The 22,753-nt window shown below is 37.1% G+C and overlaps 1 pseudogene; it reads right to left on the bottom strand.

Moving 5' to 3' along the window:
• Positions 1-9,890: 9,890 nt before the first annotated feature.
• The window catches only part of LOC109456809 (elongation factor 1-alpha 1), a 149,124-nt pseudogene continuing 136,261 nt past the window's right edge, over positions 9,891-22,753 (bottom strand).

Raw genomic sequence — 22,753 nt, 5'->3', positions numbered from 1 at the left:
CCTTTTTCTGTAGTTATACTCAGATGTTTTGTTCCACTGTGTTGCTGAAGTTTCTAAAGTACATTTCTAATCTCTGATCTTTCCCAGTGCTGTTTTATGTGAGGATTTCTGTTCAATTGTTGCTCTTTTTGGGGAGATGGTGGCTGAGGTCTCTTAATTCATCATCTTGGAGATATCGGCCCCTATATTTTTCCATGTTTCCTTGGTTGTAGGAGAATTTGTTTGCTGTCTATATTAATATTGTATACTGCAACTTCACTGAATTTATTAGTTCTATGTTTTTAGGTGGAGACTTTACCATTTTCTATACATATTATGTCATTTGCAAACAGTGACAGTTTAGTTCTTTCCAATTTATATGCCTTTTCCTTCTTTTTCTTGCCTAATTGATGTGTCTAGGACTTCCAATACTATGTTAAATAAAAATTGGCAGAGTAAGCATTCTTATCTTGTTCCTACTCTTAGGGAAAAGCTTTCAGCATTTCACCTTTCGGTATGTTGTTAGCTGTGGACAAGTCATACATGGTCTTTGTTATGTTCAAGGGTGTTACCTTTATGCACACATGGTTGAGAGTTGTGGTTATAAATAAATGTGCAATATTGTCAAATGCATTTACTGTATCTATTGAAATGATCATATAACTTTATTTCATTTTGTTAATGTGGTATATCACATTATTTATTTGTGGATGTTGAACTATCCTTGCATCCTGGAATAAATCTCACTACTTATAGTGTATGATCCTTTTAATATATTGTAAATTTAGTTTGCTAAAATATGTTGAAGACTGTATCTACGTTTATCAAGTATATTGGCCTGTAATTTTCTTTTTCGTGGCATCTCTTTCCAGTGTGTGTATCAAAGTAATGCTGGCCTCATAAAAGGTGTTTGAACTATTTCCTCCTCTGTTATTTTTTGGGAAAATTTTAGAAACATTTGTCCTAATTCTTTATGAATGTTTTGTAGAATTCGCCACTGAATACATCTCATCCTAAATTTTTGTTTCTTGAAAGGTTTTGATTACTGATTTAATTTACATACTAGAAATCAGTCTGCTCAGATTTTCTGTTTCTTGATTCAGTCTTGGTAGGTTGTGCGCTTTAAGTAATATATGAGGCTTGGTAGGTTGTGTGTTTCTAGTAATTTTTTCATTTATTCTAGGTTGTCCTATTTGTAGACATATAATTGTTCATAAGAGTTCTTTGTTTATCAGCAATATTTATAGGTTTTTAAATAAATATTTAATCAGAAATTTCCTAAAACTAACTAAATAAGGTAGAAATTTGGGGTTCATTTTGTTCACTAAGAGTGGGCAATAAACAATTATTGATTGAAAAAAAAATGTATGAACCCTCTTATACTTAGGTAAAGGAGGAAATTTTTGAGGAGCTACGAAAACACTTATTATTATTTTACTGTTAAATAGGGCTTGGAGACTCCAGATGGACGAATACGTAAATGGTATGACTCATTCAGTTGACTCCTGACTTTCTAAATCATTGACAGGTGGTAAAGCAAAATAAGATACCGTTTAAAAAATTTCGAAAAATTGTAATAATTGTAATATAGTTGACATTTGAATACAAGGAACAAGGTCTGCAAACTTCCAAAACTAAAAAATCCACAAGTAACTACAGCTGGCATTTTGCAACTGTGGATTTCCAACTGTGTATTAAAAATATAGTTCACCTTTGAACAACTGACCTTTGAACTACCTGATTAAATGGACCCTCACAGTTCAAAATCCTCTTGTTTAAGGGTCAACAGTACTTGTAATTTTTATATGCTACGTGTGACCATTGTGAACGCTTTATATTTATTAACTCATGTAGACCTCACTTCAACCTTATGATGTAGATACTATTGTGTTCCCCGTGTTGCATACAGACAGGAAGCTGAGGCCTAGGAGGTAATTTACTTGCTCCACCTGAAATAAGTGGTTCAAGCCCATGGAGTTTGGCTTCTGAATCTATAACCTTAATCTCTATCTTGTTGTGCCTGTTGTATGGCTGTACAAACAAACAAATACAATGGTATGTTTAGACCATACGACACAAAGTGTGAAGAAGTTGTTTGTTTTAAATTTTTAAAAGCCAGGCTATTGTCCGTTCCTAGTCATTCGCCAAGATGCAGGTCGGTCTATGATTCCTCACTGTGCAGAATAACATACAGATTGATAAAAGATACTAACAATAGTTTCTCTGCTACTTACTACTCTTGTCTCCTTGGACATGGTAGTTAACCTTTGTATCCCTCAGTTTCCTCTTTTCAACAATGAGGATAACGATTCTCAATGGGTGGTATGAGGATTAAATGAATTATTATATTGAAGGTGCTTAGAATATTCCCTGTCATGGGTTATTGACATATAAGGGCTTCTTAAATAAAGTAACTACGCCCCTCTCTAGAGAAAATGCTGGCGTTCTCTAAGAGAGTATTATATGTTCAGTTAGAGGTGTTTGCACAATTTTCCCATCTCTGATAGATTTGCTTGTCACAACCACTGTATCTGGTAGGTTTGTCCTGCTGGGGAAGACGGAGCAGTACACCTAGAGAAATTGATTGTAAATTCCATACTTAGTAATATGACGACCTGGCAACTAATATCCACCAAGAATTAATTTAAGGAGTATCCCGTGATCCAGAAAGTAAGTTACCTCATGAATCCATGTGAAACAGAGCAGGGTGCATGATGACAAAGGATGTAAAATCACTAGTAGAATAGACAATTCGTCAGCAACCGGGCTGTCTAAAATTATCACCACTCTCACTCCTACCATTTCCTCAATCTTTCCTTTTTCTCATCCTTGCACACATTACTGTATAACGAACGATATCTGTTTTCTGAACTCCTATTAAAATGTAAACTCTATAAAGTTGATGTTTGGGGACCAATTTCTTCACTACCTAAGAATGGGGCAACTAACAGATATTGGCTGAGAGAACGAAGGTCTGCACCCTCCTTTTGTTAAGTGTAGGATGAATGTTTTGAGGAGATACGAAAATATTTACCATTATTTTAGTATTAAATACAGCCTGAAGACTCTAGATGGACGGAAACTGAAAAAGGCATGACACTTTCCGTTGTCTCCTGACCCTCTAAATCCTTGAAAGGTGGTAAAGTACAATCAGTTCCTGTTTGAACTGTTTCCCAAAATTATAATAGTTTTAATACTGTTGACCTCTGCACACACAGGACGAGGGCTGTCAACCTCCACACACTGAAAAGTCTACGTGTGACTAACTCCTCCTGGTCTTTTGCCTGTGTGGGTCTCCAACTGCACATTGAACTTACGTTTGACCCTTGAAGAGCAGAGTTTGAACTGCAGGGGAAAATGGACCCACGCAGTTCAAAATCCTCTTGTTTAAGGGTCAACAGTGCTTGTAATTTTTACATGCTACGTGTGATCATTCTGAACGCTTTATATTTATTAACCCATTTAGTCCTCACTCCATCCTTATGATGTAGATACTATGGTGTTCACCGTGTTGTAGACAGGAAGCTGAGGCCTAGAAGGTAAAGTATTTGCTCCACCTGAAATAAGTGGTTCAAGCCCATGGAGTTTGTCTTCTGAATCTATAATCTTAATCTCCATCTTGTTGTGCATGTTGTATGGCTGTTCAAACATACAAACAAACGAACACACAAACAAGCAAAAATTGTGTGCTTAGACTGTAAGACATGAAGTATCAAGCAGCTGTTTGTTTTCAGATTTTGAATCCTGGTCATTGTCCTTTTCTAGTCAATCGGCCAAGATGGAGGTGGGGCTACGATTCCTCACGGTGCAGAATAACATACAGATTAATAAAAGATACTAACGTTGTCTCACTGGACAAGGTGGATGACCTTTCTATGCCTCAGTTTCCTCATCAGAAATGATAATAAGGATTCCCACTTAATGGGTAGTGTGAGGATTAAATGAATTAGTATATTTAAGGTGCTTAGAATATTCCCTGTCAAGAGTTATTGACGCTTATTAAATAAAGTAAGTAGGCTGTTCTCAAGAGAAAATGTTGGCGTTCTCCAAGACAGAGTATTATATGTTCAGCTAGAGGTTTTTACACAATTTTTCCGTCTCTGATAGATTCGAAGGTCAAAACACATGTATGTTGTAGGTTTGTCCTGTTAGGGAAGACAGAGAACTAAACCCAGAGAAATTAATTATATATTCTATACTTACAAATATGAAGACCTGGCAACTAATAACCGCCAAGAACTAACTTAAGGATTATTCCATGATCCAGGAAGTAAGTTTCGTCATGAATCCATAGGCAAGAGAGGAGAATGGATGATAACAAATGATGTCAATTTACTAGTAAAATAGACAATTCGGTACCAACATGGCTGTTTGAAATTACACCGACTCTCCCATTTAACATTTCCTCAAACTTTCTTCTCCTTTTTCTCATCTTCGCACACATTACTGTATAATTATATCTATTTTCAGAATTCCTATTAAAATGTAAACTCTCTAAGGTTGACATTTGGGGTCCAATTTCTTCCCTGCCTAAGAGGGGGACAACTAACAGATATTGACTGAGAGAACGAAGGACTGAACCCTCTTTTTGTTAGGTAAAAGATGAATGTTTTGAGGCGATAACGAAAATATTTACCATTATTTTTAGTACTAATTACAGCTCCAAGACTCTAGATGGACGGAAACGTAAAAAGGCATGACACTTTCAGTTGTCTCGTGACTGTCTAAATCCTTGAAAGGTGGTAAAGTACAATCAGTTACCATTTGAAGTGTTTCCCCAAATTATAATAGTTCTAATACAGTTGACCCCTGAACACACAGGGACGAGGGCTGTCAACCTCCACCCACTGAAATATGCACATGTAATTACTCTTGGTCTTTTGCCTCTGGGGGTCTCCAACTGCATGTTGAAAATGCAGCTGACCCTAGAACAGCAGAGCTTTGAGCTGCAGGGGTAAATGGACCCACCCAGTTCAAAATCCTCTTGTTTAAGGGTCAACAGTACTTGTAATTTCTATATGCTACGTGTGACCATTCTGAACGCTTTATATTTATTAACTCATGTAGACCTCACTTCAACCTTATGATGTAGATACTATTGTGTTCCCCGTGTTGCATACAGACAGGAAGCTGAGGCCTAGGAGGTAATTTACTTGCTCCACCTGAAATAAGTGGTTCAAGCCCATGGAGTTTGGCTTCTGAATCTATAACCTTAATCTCTATCTTGTTGTGCCTGTTGTATGGCTGTACAAACAAACAAATACAATGGTATGTTTAGACCATACGACACAAAGTGTGAAGAAGTTGTTTGTTTTAAATTTTTAAAAGCCAGGCTATTGTCCGTTCCTAGTCATTCGCCAAGATGCAGGTCGGTCTATGATTCCTCACTGTGCAGAATAACATACAGATTGATAAAAGATACTAACAATAGTTTCTCTGCTACTTACTACTCTTGTCTCCTTGGACATGGTAGTTAACCTTTGTATCCCTCAGTTTCCTCTTTTCAACAATGAGGATAACGATTCTCAATGGGTGGTATGAGGATTAAATGAATTATTATATTGAAGGTGCTTAGAATATTCCCTGTCATGGGTTATTGACATATAAGGGCTTCTTAAATAAAGTAACTACGCCCCTCTCTAGAGAAAATGCTGGCGATCTCTAAGAGAGTATTATATGTTCAGTTAGAGGTGTTTGCACAATTTTTCCATCTCTGATAGATTTGCTTGTCACAACCACTGTATCTGGTAGGTTTGTCCTGCTGGGGAAGACGGAGCAGTACACCTAGAGAAATTGATTGTAAATTCCATACTTAGTAATATGACGACCTGGCAACTAATATCCACCAAGAATTAATTTAAGGAGTATCCCGTGATCCAGAAAGTAAGTTACGTCATGAATCCATGTGAAACAGAGCAGGGTGCATGATGACAAAGGATGTAAAATCACTAGTAGAATAGACAATTCGTCAGCAACCGCGCTGTCTAAAATTATCACCACTCTCACTCCTACCATTTCCTCAATCTTTCCTTTTTCTCATCCTTGCACACATTACTGTATAACGAACGATATCTGTTTTCTGAACTCCTATTAAAATGTAAACTCTATAAGGTTGATGTTTGGGGACCAATTTCTTCACTACCTAAGAATGGGGCAACTAACAGATATTGGCTGAGAGAACGAAGGTCTGCACCCTCCTTTTGTTAAGTGTAGGATGAATGTTTTGAGGAGATACGAAAATATTTACCATTATTTTAGTATTAAATACAGCCTGAAGACTCTAGATGGACGGAAACTTAAAAAGGCATGACACTTTCCGTTGTCTCCTGACCCTCTAAATCCTTGAAAGGTGGTAAAGTACAATCAGTTCCTGTTTGAACTGTTTCCCAAAATTATAATAGTTTTAATACTGTTGACCTCTGCACACACAGGACGAGGGCTGTCAACCTCCACACACTGAAAAGTCTACGTGTGACTAACTCCTCCTGGTCTTTTGCCTGTGTGGGTCTCCAACTGCACATTGAACTTACGTTTGACCCTTGAAGAGCAGAGCTTTGAACTGCAGGGGAAAATGGACCCACCCAGTTCAAAATCCTCTTGTTTAAGGGTCAACAGTGCTTGTAATTTTTACATGCTACGTGTGATCATTCTGAACGCTTTATATTTATTAACCCATTTAGTCCTCACTCCATCCTTATGATGTAGATACTATGGTGTTCACCGTGTTGTAGACAGGAAGCTGAGGCCTAGAAGGTAAAATATTTGCTCCACCTGAAATAAGTGGTTCAAGCCCATGGAGTTTGTCTTCTGAATCTATAATCTTAATCTCCATCTTATTGTGCATGTTCTATGGCTGTTCAAACAAACAAACAAACGAACACACAAACAAACAAAAATTGTGTGCTTAGACTGTAAGACATGAAGTATCAAGCAGCTGTTTGTTTTGAGATTTTGAATCCTGGTCTTTGTCCTTTTCTAGTCAATCGGCCAAGATAGAGGTGGGGCTATGATTCCTCACGGTGCAGAATAACATACAGATTAATAAAAGATACTAACCTTGTCTCATTGGACAAGGTGGATGACCTTTCTATGCCTCAGTTTCCTCTTATCAGAAATGATAATAAGGATTCCCACTTAATGGGTAGTGTGAGGATTAAATGAATTAGTATATTTAAGGTGCTTAGAATATTCCCTGTCAAGAGTTATTGACGCTTATTAAATAAAGTAAGTAGGCTGTTCTCAAGAGAAAATGTTGGCGTTCTCCAAGACAGAGTATTATATGTTCAGCTAGAGGTTTTTACACAATTTTTCCGTCTCTGATAGATTCGAAGGTCAAAACACATGTATGTTGTAGGTTTGTCCTGTTAGGGAAGACAGAGAACTAAACCCAGAGAAATTAATTATATATTCTATACTTACAAATATGAAGACCTGGCAACTAATAACCGCCAAGAACTAACTTAAGGATTATTCCATGATCCAGGAAGTAAGTTTCGTCATGAATCCATAGGCAAGAGAGGAGAATGGATGATAACAAATGATGTCAATTTACTAGTAAAATAGACAATTCGGTACCAACATGGCTGTTTGAAATTACACCTACTCTCACATTTAACATTTCCTCAAACTTTCTTCTCCTTTTTCTCATCTTCGCACACATTACTGTATAATTACATCTATTTTCAGAATTCCTATTAAAATGTAAACTCTCTAAGGTTGACATTTGGGGTCCAATTTCTTCCCTGCCTAAGAGGGGGACAACTAACAGATATTGACTGAGAGAACGAAGGACTGAACCCTCTTTTTGTTAGGTAAAAGATGAATGTTTTGAGGCGATACGAAAATATTTACCATTATTTTTAGTAGTAATTACAGCTCCAAGACTCTAGATGGACGGAAACGTAAAAAGGCATGACACTTTCAGTTGTCTCGTGACTGTCTAAATCCTTGAAAGGTGGTAAAGTACAATCAGTTACCATTTGAAGTGTTTCCCCAAATTATAATAGTTCTAATACAGTTGACCCCTGAACACACAGGCTGAGGGCTGTCAACCTCCACCCACTGAAATATGCACATGTAATTACTCCTGGTCTTTTGCCTCTGGGGGTCTCCAACTGCATGTTGAAAATGCAGCTGACCCTAGAACAGCAGAGCTTTGAGCTGCAGGGGTAAATGGACCCACCCAGTTCAAAATCCTCTTGTTTAAGGGTCAACAGTACTTGTAATTTCTATATGCTACGTGTGACCATTCTGAACGCTTTATATTTATTAACTCATGTAGACCTCACTTCAACCTTATGATGTAGATACTATTGTGTTCCCCGTGTTGCATACAGACAGGAAGCTGAGGCCTAGGAGGTAATTTACTTGCTCCACCTGAAATAAGTGGTTCAAGCCCATGGAGTTTGGCTTCTGAATCTATAACCTTAATCTCTATCTTGTTGTGCCTGTTGTATGGCTGTACAAACAAACAAATACAATGGTATGTTTAGACCATACGACACAAAGTGTGAAGAAGTTGTTTGTTTTAAATTTTTAAAAGCCAGGCTATTGTCCGTTCCTAGTCATTCGGCCAAGATGCAGGTCGGTCTATGATTCCTCACTGTGCAGAATAACATACAGATTGATAAAAGATACTAACAATAGTTTCTCTGCTACTTACTACTCTTGTCTCCTTGGACATGGTAGTTAACCTTTGTATCCCTCAGTTTCCTCTTTTCAACAATGAGGATAACGATTCTCAATGGGTGGTATGAGGATTAAATGAATTATTATATTGAAGGTGCTTAGAATATTCCCTGTCATGGGTTATTGACATATAAGGGCTTCTTAAATAAAGTAACTACGCCCCTCTCTAGAGAAAATGCTGGCGATCTCTAAGAGAGAGTATTATATGTTCAGTTAGAGGTGTTTGCACAATTTTTCCATCTCTGATAGATTTGCTTGTCACAACCACTGTATCTGGTAGGTTTGTCCTGCTGGGGAAGACGGAGCAGTACACCTAGAGAAATTGATTGTAAATTCCATACTTAGTAATATGACGACCTGGCAACTAATATCCACCAAGAATTAATTTAAGGAGTATCCCGTGATCCAGAAAGTAAGTTACGTCATGAATCCATGTGAAACAGAGCAGGGTGCATGATGACAAAGGATGTAAAATCACTAGTAGAATAGACAATTCGTCAGCAACCGGGCTGTCTAAAATTATCACCACTCTCACTCCTACCATTTCCTCAATCTTTCCTTTTTCTCATCCTTGCACACATTACTGTATAACGAACGATATCTGTTTTCTGAACTCCTATTAAAATGTAAACTCTATAAGGTTGATGTTTGGGGACCAATTTCTTCACTACCTAAGAATGGGGCAACTAACAGATATTGGCTGAGAGAACGAAGGTCTGCACCCTCCTTTTGTTAAGTGTAGGATGAATGTTTTGAGGAGATACGAAAATATTTACCATTATTTTAGTATTAAATACAGCCTGAAGACTCTAGATGGACGGAAACTGAAAAAGGCATGACACTTTCCGTTGTCTCCTGACCCTCTAAATCCTTGAAAGGTGGTAAAGTACAATCAGTTCCTGTTTGAACTGTTTCCCAAAATTATAATAGTTTTAATACTGTTGACCTCTGCACACACAGGACGAGGGCTGTCAACCTCCACACACTGAAAAGTCTACGTGTGACTAACTCCTCCTGGTCTTTTGCCTGTGTGGGTCTCCAACTGCACATTGAACTTACGTTTGACCCTTGAAGAGCAGAGCTTTGAACTGCAGGGGAAAATGGACCCACCCAGTTCAAAATCCTCTTGTTTAAGGGTCAACAGTGCTTGTAATTTTTACATGCTACGTGAGATCATTCTGAACGCTTTATATTTATTAACCCATTTAGTCCTCACTCCATCCTTATGATGTAGATACTATGGTGTTCACCGTGTTGTAGACAGGAAGCTGAGGCCTAGAAGGTAAAGTATTTGCTCCACCTGAAATAAGTGGTTCAAGCCCATGGAGTTTGTCTTCTGAATCTATAATCTTAATCTCCATCTTGTTGTGCATGTTGTATGGCTGTTCAAACAGACAAACAAACGAACACACAAACAAGCAAAAATTGTGTGCTTAGACTGTAAGACATGAAGTATCAAGCAGCTGTTTGTTTTGAGATTTTGAATCCTGGTCATTGTCCTTTTCTAGTCAATCGGCCAAGATGGAGGTGGGGCTATGATTCCTCACGGTGCAGAATAACATACAGATTAATAAAAGATACTAACCTTGTCTCATTGGACAAGGTGGATGACCTTTCTATGCCTCAGTTTCCTCTTATCAGAAATGATAATAAGGATTCCCACTTAATGGGTAGTGTGAGGATTAAATGAATTAGTATATTTAAGGTGCTTAGAATATTCCCTGTCAAGAGTTATTGACGCTTATTAAATAAAGTAAGTAGGCTGTTCTCAAGAGAAAATGTTGGCGTTCTCCAAGACAGAGTATTATATGTTCAGCTAGAGGTTTTTACACAATTTTTCCGTCTCTGATAGATTCGAAGGTCAAAACACATGTATGTTGTAGGTTTGTCCTGTTAGGGAAGACAGAGAACTAAACCCAGAGAAATTAATTATATATTCTATACTTACAAATATGAAGACCTGGCAACTAATAACCGCCAAGAACTAACTTAAGGATTATTCCATGATCCAGGAAGTAAGTTTCGTCATGAATCCATAGGCAAGAGAGGAGAATGGATGATAACAAATGATGTCAATTTACTAGTAAAATAGACAATTCGGTACCAACATGGCTGTTTGAAATTACACCTACTCTCACATTTAACATTTCCTCAAACTTTCTTCTCCTTTTTCTCATCTTCGCACACATTACTGTATAATTACATCTATTTTCAGAATTCCTATTAAAATGTAAACTCTCTAAGGTTGACATTTGGGGTCCAATTTCTTCCCTGCCTAAGAGGGGGACAACTAACAGATATTGACTGAGAGAACGAAGGACTGAACCCTCTTTTTGTTAGGTAAAAGATGAATGTTTTGAGGCGATACGAAAATATTTACCATTATTTTTAGTAGTAATTACAGCTCCAAGACTCTAGATGGACGGAAACGTAAAAGGCATGACACTTTCAGTTGTCTCGTGACTGTCTAAATCCTTGAAAGGTGGTAAAGTACAATCAGTTACCATTTGAAGTGTTTCCCCAAATTATAATAGTTCTAATACAGTTGACCCCTGAACACACAGGCTGAGGGCTGTCAACCTCCACCCACTGAAATATGCACATGTAATTACTCCTGGTCTTTTGCCTCTGGGGGTCTCCAACTGCATGTTGAAAATGCAGCTGACCCTAGAACAGCAGAGCTTTGAGCTGCAGGGGTAAATGGACCCACCCAGTTCAAAATCCTCTTGTTTAAGGGTCAACAGTACTTGTAATTTCTATATGCTACGTGTGACCATTCTGAACGCTTTATATTTATTAACTCATGTAGACCTCACTTCAACCTTATGATGTAGATACTATTGTGTTCCCCGTGTTGCATACAGACAGGAAGCTGAGGCCTAGGAGGTAATTTACTTGCTCCACCTGAAATAAGTGGTTCAAGCCCATGGAGTTTGGCTTCTGAATCTATAACCTTAATCTCTATCTTGTTGTGCCTGTTGTATGGCTGTACAAACAAACAAATACAATGGTATGTTTAGACCATACGACACAAAGTGTGAAGAAGTTGTTTGTTTTAAATTTTTAAAAGCCAGGCTATTGTCCGTTCCTAGTCATTCGGCCAAGATGCAGGTCGGTCTATGATTCCTCACTGTGCAGAATAACATACAGATTGATAAAAGATACTAACAATAGTTTCTCTGCTACTTACTACTCTTGTCTCCTTGGACATGGTAGTTAACCTTTGTATCCCTCAGTTTCCTCTTTTCAACAATGAGGATAACGATTCTCAATGGGTGGTATGAGGATTAAATGAATTATTATATTGAAGGTGCTTAGAATATTCCCTGTCATGGGTTATTGACATATAAGGGCTTCTTAAATAAAGTAACTACGCCCCTCTCTAGAGAAAATGCTGGCGATCTCTAAGAGAGTATTATATGTTCAGTTAGAGGTGTTTGCACAATTTTTCCATCTCTGATAGATTTGCTTGTCACAACCACTGTATCTGGTAGGTTTGTCCTGCTGGGGAAGACGGAGCAGTACACCTAGAGAAATTGATTGTAAATTCCATACTTAGTAATATGACGACCTGGCAACTAATATCCACCAAGAATTAATTTAAGGAGTATCCCGTGATCCAGAAAGTAAGTTACCTCATGAATCCATGTGAAACAGAGCAGGGTGCATGATGACAAAGGATGTAAAATCACTAGTAGAATAGACAATTCGTCAGCAACCGGGCTGTCTAAAATTATCACCACTCTCACTCCTACCATTTCCTCAATCTTTCCTTTTTCTCATCCTTGCACACATTACTGTATAACGAACGATATCTGTTTTCTGAACTCCTATTAAAATGTAAACTCTATAAGGTTGATGTTTGGGGACCAATTTCTTCACTACCTAAGAATGGGGCAACTAACAGATATTGGCTGAGAGAACGAAGGTCTGCACCCTCCTTTTGTTAAGTGTAGGATGAATGTTTTGAGGAGATACGAAAATATTTACCATTATTTTAGTATTAAATACAGCCTGAAGACTCTAGATGGACGGAAACTGAAAAAGGCATGACACTTTCCGTTGTCTCCTGACCCTCTAAATCCTTGAAAGGTGGTAAAGTACAATCAGTTCCTGTTTGAACTGTTTCCCAAAATTATAATAGTTTTAATACTGTTGACCTCTGCACACACAGGACGAGGGCTGTCAACCTCCACACACTGAAAAGTCTACGTGTGACTAACTCCTCCTGGTCTTTTGCCTGTGTGGGTCTCCAACTGCACATTGAACTTACGTTTGACCCTTGAAGAGCAGAGCTTTGAACTGCAGGGGAAAATGGACCCACCCAGTTCAAAATCCTCTTGTTTAAGGGTCAACAGTGCTTGTAATTTTTACATGCTACGTGAGATCATTCTGAACGCTTTATATTTATTAACCCATTTAGTCCTCACTCCATCCTTATGATGTAGATACTATGGTGTTCACCGTGTTGTAGACAGGAAGCTGAGGCCTAGAAGGTAAAGTATTTGCTCCACCTGAAATAAGTGGTTCAAGCCCATGGAGTTTGTCTTCTGAATCTATAATCTTAATCTCCATCTTGTTGTGCATGTTGTATGGCTGTTCAAACAGACAAACAAACGAACACACAAACAAGCAAAAATTGTGTGCTTAGACTGTAAGACATGAAGTATCAAGCAGCTGTTTGTTTTGAGATTTTGAATCCTGGTCATTGTCCTTTTCTAGTCAATCGGCCAAGATGGAGGTGGGGCTACGATTCCTCACGGTGCAGAATAACATACAGATTAATAAAAGATACTAACCTTGTCTCATTGGACAAGGTGGATGACCTTTCTATGCCTCAGTTTCCTCTTATCAGAAATGATAATAAGGATTCCCACTTAATGGGTAGTGTGAGGATTAAATGAATTAGTATATTTAAGGTGCTTAGAATATTCCCTGTCAAGAGTTATTGACGCTTATTAAATAAAGTAAGTAGGCTGTTCTCAAGAGAAAATGTTGGCGTTCTCCAAGACAGAGTATTATATGTTCAGCTAGAGGTTTTTACACAATTTTTCCGTCTCTGATAGATTCGAAGGTCAAAACACATGTATGTTGTAGGTTTGTCCTGTTAGGGAAGACAGAGAACTAAACCCAGAGAAATTAATTATATATTCTATACTTACAAATATGAAGACCTGGCAACTAATAACCGCCAAGAACTAACTTAAGGATTATTCCATGATCCAGGAAGTAAGTTTCGTCATGAATCCATAGGCAAGAGAGGAGAATGGATGATAACAAATGATGTCAATTTACTAGTAAAATAGACAATTCGGTACCAACATGGCTGTTTGAAATTACACCTACTCTCACATTTAACATTTCCTCAAACTTTCTTCTCCTTTTTCTCATCTTCGCACATTACTGTATAATTACATCTATTTTCAGAATTCCTATTAAAATGTAAACTCTCTAAGGTTGACATTTGGGGTCCAATTTCTTCCCTGCCTAAGAGGGGGACAACTAACAGATATTGACTGAGAGAACGAAGGACTGAACCCTCTTTTTGTTAGGTAAAAGATGAATGTTTTGAGGCGATACGAAAATATTTACCATTATTTTTAGTAGTAATTACAGCTCCAAGACTCTAGATGGACGGAAACGTAAAAAGGCATGACACTTTCAGTTGTCTCGTGACTGTCTAAATCCTTGAAAGGTGGTAAAGTACAATCAGTTACCATTTGAAGTGTTTCCCCAAATTATAATAGTTCTAATACAGTTGACCCCTGAACACACAGGGACGAGGGCTGTCAACCTCCACCCACTGAAATATGCACATGTAATTACTCCTGGTCTTTTGCCTCTGGGGGTCTCCAACTGCATGTTGAAAATGCAGCTGACCCTAGAACAGCAGAGCTTTGAGCTGCAGGGGTAAATGGACCCACCCAGTTCAAAATCCTCTTGTTTAAGGGTCAACAGTACTTGTAATTTCTATATGCTACGTGTGACCATTCTGAACGCTTTATATTTATTAACTCATGTAGACCTCACTTCAACCTTATGATGTAGATACTATTGTGTTCCCCGTGTTGCATACAGACAGGAAGCTGAGGCCTAGGAGGTAATTTACTTGCTCCACCTGAAATAAGTGGTTCAAGCCCATGGAGTTTGGCTTCTGAATCTATAACCTTAATCTCTATCTTGTTGTGCCTGTTGTATGGCTGTACAAACAAACAAATACAATGGTATGTTTAGACCATACGACACAAAGTGTGAAGAAGTTGTTTGTTTTAAATTTTTAAAAGCCAGGCTATTGTCCGTTCCTAGTCATTCGGCCAAGATGCAGGTCGGTCTATGATTCCTCACTGTGCAGAATAACATACAGATTGATAAAAGATACTAACAATAGTTTCTCTGCTACTTACTACTCTTGTCTCCTTGGACATGGTAGTTAACCTTTGTATCCCTCAGTTTCCTCTTTTCAACAATGAGGATAACGATTCTCAATGGGTGGTATGAGGATTAAATGAATTATTATATTGAAGGTGCTTAGAATATTCCCTGTCATGGGTTATTGACATATAAGGGCTTCTTAAATAAAGTAACTACGCCCCTCTCTAGAGAAAATGCTGGCGTTCTCTAAGAGAGAGTATTATATGTTCAGTTAGAGGTGTTTGCACAATTTTCCCATCTCTGATAGATTTGCTTGTCACAACCACTGTATCTGGTAGGTTTGTCCTGCTGGGGAAGACGGAGCAGTACACCTAGAGAAATTGATTGTAAATTCCATACTTAGTAATATGACGACCTGGCAACTAATATCCACCAAGAATTAATTTAAGGAGTATCCCGTGATCCAGAAAGTAAGTTACCTCATGAATCCATGTGAAACAGAGCAGGGTGCATGATGACAAAGGATGTAAAATCACTAGTAGAATAGACAATTCGTCAGCAACCGGGCTGTCTAAAATTATCACCACTCTCACTCCTACCATTTCCTCAATCTTTCCTTTTTCTCATCCTGGCACACATTACTGTATAACGAACGATATCTGTTTTCTGAACTCCTATTAAAATGTAAACTCTATAAGGTTGATGTTTGGGGACCAATTTCTTCACTACCTAAGAATGGGGCAACTAACAGATATTGGCTGAGAGAACGAAGGTCTGCACCCTCCTTTTGTTAAGTGTAGGATGAATGTTTTGAGGAGATACGAAAATATTTACCATTATTTTAGTATTAAATACAGCCTGAAGACTCTAGATGGACGGAAACTTAAAAAGGCATGACACTTTCCGTTGTCTCCTGACCCTCTAAATCCTTGAAAGGTGGTAAAGTACAATCAGTTCCTGTTTGAACTGTTTCCCAAAATTATAATAGTTTTAATACTGTTGACCTCTGCACACACAGGACGAGGGCTGTCAACCTCCACACACTGAAAAGTCTACGTGTGACTAACTCCTCCTGGTCTTTTGCCTGTGTGGGTCTCCAACTGCACATTGAACTTACGTTTGACCCTTGAAGAGCAGAGCTTTGAACTGCAGGGGTAAATGGACCCACCCAGTTCAAAATCCTCTTGTTTAAGGGTCAACAGTGCTTGTAATTTTTACATGCTACGTGTGATCATTCTGAACGCTTTATATTTATTAACCCATTTAGTCCTCACTCCATCCTTATGATGTAGATACTATGGTGTTCACCGTGTTGTAGACAGGAAGCTGAGGCCTAGAAGGTAAAGTATTTGCTCCACCTGAAATAAGTGGTTCAAGCCCATGGAGTTTGTCTTCTGAATCTATAATCTTAATCTCCATCTTGTTGTGCATGTTGTATGGCTGTTCAAACAGACAAACAAACGAACACACAAACAAGCAAAAATTGTGTGCTTAGACTGTAAGACATGAAGTATCAAGCAGCTGTTTGTTTTCAGATTTTGAATCCTGGTCATTGTCCTTTTCTAGTCAATCGGCCAAGATGGAGGTGGGGCTACGATTCCTCACGGTGCAGAATAACATACAGATTAATAAAAGATACTAACCTTGTCTCATTGGACAAGGTGGATGACCTTTCTATGCCTCAGTTTCCTCTTATCAGAAATGATAATAAGGATTCCCACTTAATGGGTAGTGTGAGGATTAAATGAATTAGTATATTTAAGGTGCTTAGAATATTCCCTGTCAAGAGTTATTGACGCTTATTAAATAAAGTAAGTAGGCTGTTCTCAAGAGAAAATGTTGGCGTTCTCCAAGACAGAGTATTATATGTTCAGCTAGAGGTTTTTACACACTTTTTCCGTCTCCGATAGATTCGAAGGTCAAAACACATGTATGTTGTAGGTTTGTCCTGTTAGGGAAGACAGAGAACTAAACCCAGAGAAATTAATTATATATTCTATACTTACAAATATGAAGACCTGGCAACTAATAACCGCCAAGAACTAACTTAAGGATTATTCCATGATCCAGGAAGTAAGTTTCGTCATGAATCCATAGGCAAGAGAGGAGAATGGATGATAACAAATGATGTCAATTTACTAGTAAAATAGACAATTCGGTACCAACATGGCTGTTTGAAATTACACCTACTCTCACATTTAACATTTCCTCAAACTTTCTTCTCCTTTTTCTCATCTTCGCACACATTACTGTATAATTATATCTATTTTCAGAATTCCTATTAAAATGTAAACTCTCTAAGGTTGACATTTGGGGTCCAATTTCTTCCCTGCCTAAGAGGGGGACAACTAACAGATATTGACTGAGAGAACGAAGGACTGAACCCTCTTTTTGTTAGGTAAAAGATGAATGTTTTGAGGCGATACGAAAATATTTACCATTATTTTTAGTAGTAATTACAGCTCCAAGACTCTAGATGGACGGAAACGTAAAAAGGCATGACACTTTCAGTTGTCTCGTGACTGTCTAAATCCTTGAAAGGTGGTAAAGTACAATCAGTTACCATTTGAAGTGTTTCCCCAAATTATAATAGTTCTAATACAGTTGACCTCTGAACACACAGGAGGAAGACTGTCAGCCTCTACCTACTGAAAAGTCTACATGTAACTACCTCCTCCTGGTCTTTTTCCTGTGTGGGTCTCAACTTCACATTGAAAATACTGTTGACCTATATATACATCCATATATATATATATACATATATATATATGTGTATATATATATATATGTCTGTATATATATATTTATGTATATATATATATATACACACATATATATACATATATGTGTTTATATTTATATATATATGGTTTTTTTTCTAGAACCTCAATAATGTGAAAGCACAAGTAAAAAGTCTAGTTGCTGAAAACTAAAGGTAAATATTAACTCTTTAAACCAACTATACACAAACGATGCATTGCATACTGAGGAGTAATGACACAGACCTCAGTGTACTTCTCTTAAGAAATAATGAATCCCTAAAGACAATGGAGCATTATCTGTTTCATGTTGAAAGAAAAAAAATAAAATAAAATGCATCAAAATCTGGCAATCCTGTGTAATTCCTGTATCCAACAAAAATATTCTTCTAAAGTAATGATAAAATGAAGTCATTTTTTATAAGAATGAAGCTAAAATAACTCATTTCAAGCAGATCTTTGGTAAGTTAAACACTAAAGAAATTTTCTCAGGTTGAAGGTAAAATAAAATCTGAAGTAAGGCAGATCTTCAAGAAGGAATGAAACACATTGGAAATGGAAAAATTCGTGGTTAAGTATGAAAGGCTATTTTTTTTCCTTAATTTTCAAAAAGTCACCTTTTACTTAAAGGAAAAATAATTTTTAAAAAATTGTTTTTTGGTGCTTTTTTGGTGTTTATAACTTATGTATGTAGTTAAATTTATGAAAAAACAAATGAAACAAAAATGGGAGCATGAATATTATTGTTTTACACTTTCATGAAGTATGCATAAAATGTAATTTTTTACAATTTAATTGAGGGTATATAATCTTCTTAGAGCAGTGTGGCAATTTGTGAATATATACCAGGCAGTGCTGAAAATTGTATACAAGTGGACACTGTGGTCAACGTTGCTCAAGCAGTAGTTGACCATAATCAGAAGTGTCTGGACTCTTATCGTAACCACTCTGAGCACCTTTTGTAATGGCAGAAGTCAAATGTGACTTGTATTCATCTTTTGTTATTGGGATATATTGAATATTTCAATATTTATAGTTTTTTTTCTTTCCTAAAATGTGTACACATTTTTTTTTTTGGCACCCTCTGTATTGTAATCCTTGGAGTAAGCTGCTAATAACATGAAAGATTCTGGTTCAAGATGGTGACACAGAAATATCCTGAAATCACATCCTTCCATAGATATACCAATTTTATAGTTACAGGGGGAGGAACACTAAAAACTATCTGAGCAAATCCTACACATTGGACAAACAAGGAAAAACCCACAGGGAAGGGGGTAAGAGAGACTATGATACAATCTTACCATAAACCCCACTCCTATAATAGTGATCCACAGTTGGAAGGGAACTAAAATCCAGAACTTCTTCCTGAGGTGTGAATTTTAAATTTCACATTGGGTACCCCAACTTTTAATACCTGCCCCTGAGAGATACGCCCCTACAACAACGAGCTTTGACAACCAACATGGCTGGTGTCCACAGAATGCATAAAGCTGTCACATACTGAGAAATGGCTCTCAGAGGGTTTGAAGTGCTCGCATTCATTTTCCACAGGGACCAGTGCAGAGACAGTTGATTGAGAGGAGCCCAGACTTTATCAAAGGGAAGCTTATTTGCTTATCCTAAAGTATCAGCCTAAGGGACAGGCATTTAATTAATGCACATCTAGGAGCCTGTTGGGCTAATATCCAGAAACGGGCTCGCAGGCACCATCATTATACCCTCCCCCTGCCTCAACCCATCCAATAGGTGCTATCTTTGCACGTTTCTTCTACCTAGCTACAGGTTGCTTACATGCCCTGGAAAGGAAGCTGTACACTTATCTGACACCCCAGCTTTTGCAAGTGCCCCATGGGATATCTCTAAATCACTTGTCTCTGATGTTCAGTGGCACTTATGCTTGAAATCCCACAGGGATATATATATATATATATATATATATATATATATATATATATATATATATATATACACACACACACACACACACACACACATATATATCTATCTATAGATAGAGATAGAGATAGATATATAGAGATAGATATATAGGTATACACACACACACATATATATCCCTGTGGGTATATATAGATGCATGCAGGCATACCTCATTTTATTGTGCTTCACTTTATTGTGCTTCACAGTATTGCATTTTTTATAAATTGAAAATTTGAGGCAACCCTGTGTTCCACAAGTCTGTATATGCCATTTTCCCAACAGTTTCAGATGATGGTTAGCATTTTTTAGCAATAAAATATTTTAATTAAAAGTATGTACATTGTTTTTTTCTGTTTTTTAGACATAATGCTATATTGTACACTTAATAGAGTACAATATTGTGTAAACATAATTTTTATATGCACTCGGAAACCAAAAAGTGTGTGACTTTCTTGTGATATTTGCTGTATTATGGTAGTCTGGAACTGAATCTACAATATCTCTGAGGTATGCCTCTTCCTTAAAAGCTGTGCCCACAGTGTCTGGTTTTCACCTATCCTGAGTCTAGGTGCTGACTGACACCCTCCCCTCTAGGACACTAACAGGTCTTGGCACACCTTCAACTGCTGGGAATAGGCTGCTTAGAAAATTACAAAGGTTTGAAAGACAACCAAGAGCTAGGTCGTGGTTGAACAGTAAGCTTCATTTCCTACACAAAGTCACTCCTTGACAAGTGGGAGAGGTAGCTCCTTCATCTAATGCATAGAAATCAACACAGAGGGTCAAGAAAAATGAAGAAACAAAGGAATGTTTCATATGAAAGAACAAAATTAAACCTCAGAAAAAGTCCTTAATGAAATGGAAAGAAGTGATTTACCTGATTTAGAGTTCAAAAAATAGATCATAAAGGTGCTCACTGGACTTGTTAGAAGAATGGATGAGCATAGTAGAAAAATAAGAGAGAGAAAATATATGAAAGTATTAAGAGAAGTTACAGAGCTGAAGAATACAATAATTGAACTGAAAAATACACTAGAGGTGTTCAACAACAGACTACATGAAGCAGAAAAAAAGATGAGTGAACTCAAGACAGAGTAGTGAAACTCACTTAATTAGAGCATCAAAAATAATTTAAAATGTGAAAGATACCTTAAGGGACTTATGGGACAACATCAAGAACCAATATTCACATTATAGGGGTCACACAAGGAAAAGAGACAAAAAAACAGCAGAAAAATTATTTGAAGAAGTAATGTGTGAAAACTTTCCTAACCTGGGGAAACAGACATCCAACTACATGAAGCAGAGTTCCAAATAAGATAAAACCAAAGAGATCCACACCAAGAAACATTACAGCTGATCCTCAAATAACATTATTTTGTTCAATATTTGGTTATAATGTTAATGAGATTAATGTAGGAACTTAACTCTTGTTTATATCAATTAGTCTATGGTGAAACTGTTTCTGTTATATGTCATTTCACTTAAAGTCTCAGATCCTATTAATGACATTAAGTAAAAACTTACTGTGTAATTAAAATGTCAAAAGTTAGCGACAAGAAAAATCTTAAAAGTAACAAGAGAAAAACAATTTGTTACATACAAGGCGACTTCCATCAGACCATCAGCAAACTTTTTAACAGAAACTCTTCACTCCCAGAAGGGAAGAAACAAACAAACAAACAAACAAAAAACTTCTGAACAATAATATTCTACCTGTCAGTCAGAATTGAAGAAGAAAGGTTCTACCAGACAAGCAAAAGTTGAAGGAATTCATCACCACTAAGTGAATATTATAAGAGACATTAAAGGAACTTCTTCAAGGTGAAAAGAGTGCTAATTAGTAACAGGAAAACATACGAAAGTATAAATATTACTGTAAAAGTAAATATATAAAAAATTTAGAATAATGTGAAGATTGTGGATTAATCACTTACAGTGGTAGTGGAGGTTAACAGACAAAAATAAATATAACTGTAACTACAATTAATTAAAGATATGCATAATAAAAGGATGTAAAATCTGAAAGTAAAGACACAAAATGTTGAGCATTTTTTTCATGTATCTATTGGCCATTTGTATGTCCTCTTTGGAGAAATGCTTATTCAGGTCGTTGGACCATTTTTGAATTGGATTGTTTGTTTTATTGTTGTTGCGTTATATAGTTCCTTATATATTTTTTATATTAGCCCCTTATCAGAGGCGTTGTTTGCAAAAATCTCCCATTAGTTGGTTGCCTCTTTATTTTGTTACTTTTGCTGTGCAAAAGCTTTTTAGTTTGATATAGTGCCATTTATTTTAACTTTTACTTCCCTTTCCTTTGAAGTCAAATTCATAAATCTTCTTTGAACCCAAGGTCCATAAGTTTAGTGTATATGTTTTCTTCTGCTCATCAGAGAAATGTAAATAAAAACCACAATGAGATATCACCTCACCCCAGTTAGAATGGCTATCATCAACAAGACAAATAGTAACAAGTGTTGGAGAGGCTGTGGAGAAAAAGGAATCCTCATACACTGTTGGCTGAAATACAAACTTATGCAGCCTCTATGCAAGTCAGTGTAGAGGTTCCTCAAAAAATTAAGAATAGAATTACCATATGACCCAGCAATTCCTCTCCTGGGTATCTACCCCCAAAATCTGAAAGCATTTATTCATAAAGATATATGTGCGCCCATGTTCATTGCAGCTTTATTTATGGTGGCCAAGACATGGAAACAACTAAAGTGTCCTTCAGTAAATGATTATACAAAGAAGATGTGGTATATATACACACTAGAATACTCTTCTGCTATAAGTAAAGATGAACTAGTGTCATTTGCAACAACATGGATGGAACTTGAGATCATAATGCTAAGCGAAACAAGTCAGACAGAGAAAGTTGAAAACCATAGGATTTCACTGATATGTGGTATATAAAACTGAAAACAACAAAGGAACAAGACAAATGAAGAAACAAAAACTCAGACACAGACAATAGTGGTTACCGGGGGTAAAGGGGGGGTGTGTGGTAG

The sequence above is a fragment of the Rhinolophus sinicus genome, linkage group LG05 (genome assembly GCF_036562045.2).
Source record: "Rhinolophus sinicus isolate RSC01 linkage group LG05, ASM3656204v1, whole genome shotgun sequence".
Lineage (NCBI taxonomy): Eukaryota > Metazoa > Chordata > Mammalia > Chiroptera > Rhinolophidae > Rhinolophus > Rhinolophus sinicus.
This window is presented reverse-complemented; position numbering and strand designations above follow the sequence as displayed.